Genomic DNA, 3,918 nt, shown 5'->3' on the forward strand with positions numbered 1-3,918 from the left:
CTCTCTTTAGCCTGCTGTTCCTCTTCTAACTCTTTCAAACGTTTTTCCAACTCGGAACCGGGAATATTGACTGACCTAGCTGACTTAATACTAGATCTATCGGAATCATCCCCTAACGCTTTATTTTTCTTATTCTTCTTCTTCCTTTCCTCCTTCTCTACTTTCTTCAAGTACTCACTGTACTGCTGCTGACACTCGGTGGCCGGACAGAACCACTTGCTCTCCTTCTCCGCTGCAGCCGTAACGCCAACACACCGCGTATGGTACCAGCGGTCGCAGTTGTCGCAGCCAATCATCCGCTCGTCCACTTCGGAAGTCGTTCCGCAAGCACCGCAGGCCGTCATCGTCATCTCTCCAACATCCGACATCGCTTTCGAGGTTACGTCCGATATTTCTTTTTGAGAATGTTCGGAATCGGTACAGAAATACTATTTTTCTCGTAGCAGCCTTTAATGGTCAGCTCAAACTAAAAAGATATATTCCATTGATTAAAGGTTTTAACAAATTTTCCTTACACTTACAAGAAATAGTTTCCTGCTCCTCTTGCGATATATTTTAACTATTCGTGGCGATAACAAAAACGCTAATCCTGCTTATCGAATAAACTAATGAAATATGAGAAATTCTCACTTCGCTAAGTCGTTTTACTTAAGCCAAGTACGGACCTGAAACGTAAATCACTCAAGTAAAATTTCTCCTTTTTACCGAAGTAATTTTGACAGCTGATTCAGTATGAGCGTAATGTCACTTTTACTTGCGGAATAATTGAGCGGCACATTTTTCCGTTCGGAAAAGTGACAGCTCCCTTTGATTTGTACGGCAGGCGTTACCGACGTTATGAAATCAGCTCTACTTCGCAGCAGCGTACAGCTCAAGTAATTTCGGTAGCGGAATCATTCCTTGACCGTTTCTTGTCCTATCCTTTTGCACAGTACTTATGATCAGCGTACCGGCCATTACGGTTGACTCGAATTTTACTTCCAGATTATCGCTTTGTTTTTCTCCTTCCAACAATCGTGTATATGTAGCCTATGCGGATCAAATCATATAGATTGCATGATAATTTTATAATGTTTCATGTATTTGACTTACTAGGTCACTAGTTCAGGCTCTCCACCACTTGTTGACACCTAATTAAGTGATTTTCTGCTACGGGATCACAATTTAAATCGATTTGTTTCTGGATAATTTATCACCTACTATTTGCAGAATGCACATTGGTTTGTTTTTGTTTTTATTTACATTGATTCAAATTGATGCATTCATACTCCTCTACAGAGATGAACTGGCGCGCATATTGCCTACTCGGTTTCTCACTTCTCGCTTCTCATTTCATTGTGAATGCATGGTTGAGTACAGTGATGCCCCGATGTAATCAACAAGTGATATAAGGCAAGCACACTTCGGCAGTCAAAAATTCGGTGAACTTCAGCGTCAGCATTCTAATTTAGTGCTTCGCCGATGCATAAGGAATGGCTTTGTCGGCGTAGCACTTCGGTAGAATGCCGACGCCGAACTTCGGCGAAATTTGTTGGTGATATTTCATTTATTTTATGAAGTTCGGTCCAACGTTAATCTGAATGCACCTTTTAAGCCTGGTATCCACATCCTAAGTAGAGCGGTCAAGTACAATTTGTTGCTAATTACCAAAGTAATTTTGACAGCTGATCCAGAATGAGCGAAGTGTCACTTTTACTTGCGAAATAATTGAGCGGCACATTTTTCCGTACGGAATAGTGACAGCTCCATTTGATTTGTACAGCAGGCGTTACTAATGTTACGAAATCAACTCTACTTGTCAACTGGATACAGCTCAAGTAATTTGGACAGCTGAAGTATTTCTTGGCCATTACTTGTCCCATCCTTTTGCACAGTACTTAGGAAGTGGATACTACCCATTGTGGTGTACACATTTAGAGTGTAAGCGAATGGGCGAATTACCGAGCAAAAACCGTTTAACGGAATACGATGTATTCGGCAGTCGATCGGTTGATCTGCCATAGATATATTAATCGAAAATACAACCATGAGTCAGTCTTGGCTAAAACCTCAACCTATCAACACCTTTATTTAAAACCCTTACCACAAGTGACCATTCCTCGAAGTTCTGGTGTGTCCTCATCGGCAAACTCAAAAAGTGGCGACGAGCGATAAAAATTCACATAGTGATATCAAGATTTCGGCCTGAAAGTGCAGTGGTTGGTGAAAATATCTCTACATTGAGTAGGACGAGTTGGAGAAGACCGCACGAGTGAAGGTCACGTGCTGCTAAAAGTGCGAAAAGCTGTAGAAAGACGCAGTTTTTGGTTGGCGTTTCATTGCATCGGTAAAGCTTCAGTACAAATTCTGCGAGGTTGTTCATCGTGATTCGTTAAAATTATTGGCTTATATTTAGCACTTACTGCTGATTAACGATCACGCCAATCGGCAGAAATATTGCGCATCATACATTTTGTCTGGCGCCATTTTGGACGCTGCAAGATTTTATTGTACGTGATTTCTTTTCTCTAGATGAAATAATAGGACAAGAAACTAAAAAGAAAGACGAAGGAGAATTGAAACAATTTCTATACAATTGATTAAGAGAGTTCCTTTCTTTTTCCCAAGGTGGTTTTCGACTGTAGACATTGTGTCATTGCTAGACGGATTAGTTTTGCTGCTTGACCGGGGATTGCCGGATATTCCGTATCCACATCTGGTTAGTTCGATAGCGCAAGTCGTGAGGTTGCCAACGGGCATAGCTGCGAGTATTAACAGAGGTCGGCAAAGGCTGAAAGGACGGTTCTGGTGAGTTTGCATTTTCATTTTCTTTTGGGACGTGATTGTGAGCATAAGTTGAAATTTTCAGTGAACACTACTGAGTATTGTGCAATCAAGAAACTTCTTGTTTTAATTTCATACAAAATGGCCCAATCAAATTTCACGACTACTTTGGAGCCCTATCGTAGGGGTAGTTCGTTTACGGATTGGGTTGATAGACTTCGATTTTTCTTCCATATGAATAAAGTTGCGGATGATGCTAAAAGGGACCATTTCATTACATTGAGTGGACCAGTTATTTTCAAAGAATTGAAATTGTTGTACCCTAATACTGACTTAGAAAAAGTTTTGTTCCGTTTCCCGACGGAAGCGCAAATCATGCACCACCCTATTTTCCATGCACACCCATCACCACCCTATGGACCGATGCACGAGTTCACTAATTTGACGTTTGAGCGGTGCTAGTGAATGTTGCCATGGTCACATAAATAACACGGCACCGCTCAAACGTCAAATAATGAACTCGTGCACTGGTCCATTTTCAAACCCAGCTCAAGCCAACTGCAGTCTCATCTCAACGGCTGCATCAGTTCATTACCAACCGACGCCGAGAACGCATCGTTTGCATAACAACAGTAAAACTTTCAAACTTAATGTAGAGAAATAAAAGTAAAAGTAGTTCTAGCGTAGCCGTGCGTGTTCGATTCCTTCGCATCCCAAGAAAAGTTGGCCATTGCCAATCATCCCCGCGAAAGTGATCCTTCCGCCGCGAAGTGGGTTGTTCCATCGTGTTTCCCCCGATAAAGTGTTTTACAGTCCGCTGCCTTTCGACCCACCCTGCTGGGCTCGAACATCTGGTCCGTTCCGAACCGGATCACTAGTGCCGTGTAGTGATTTCCCGTGAAGATTCGGCCGGATTTGACCGCCGGCCGAGTGGTGGATCCGGAGAAGAAAACACCCAGAAAATCCCTCCTGCATTGTGCCGCCGCCTGAGTGGCGCAAGCGAAGAAAAAGTTTGTGACGATCCAGCCGGATCGAGCCGTCGACCGCCCGCGTCGTCGGCGTGAAAAAGTGGAAAAAGTTTGCACACGCTGTGCGTGTCCGAACGTGTTTGTTCGAGACGAGCTACGCTAGTGTGGAACAAAGTGGAAAGCGAAC

The 3,918-nt window shown here is 43.0% G+C and overlaps 1 long non-coding RNA gene across 1 annotated transcript; it reads right to left on the reverse strand.

Annotated features, from left to right (window-relative positions):
• Positions 1–451: 451 nt before the first annotated feature.
• Positions 452–1,502, reverse strand: LOC110681073. The gene is made up of 3 exons (XR_002503086.1): positions 1,093–1,502; positions 961–1,029; positions 452–589 (listed from the first exon to the last, which is right to left on the reverse strand). It is a non-coding gene; the product is annotated as an uncharacterized LOC110681073 (long non-coding RNA).
• Positions 1,503–3,918: the final 2,416 nt, after the last annotated feature.

This window comes from Aedes aegypti, unplaced genomic scaffold (genome assembly GCF_002204515.2).
Source record: "Aedes aegypti strain LVP_AGWG unplaced genomic scaffold, AaegL5.0 Primary Assembly AGWG_AaegL5_hic_scaff_33_PBJ_arrow, whole genome shotgun sequence".
Classification (NCBI taxonomy): Eukaryota; Metazoa; Arthropoda; class Insecta; order Diptera; family Culicidae; genus Aedes; species Aedes aegypti.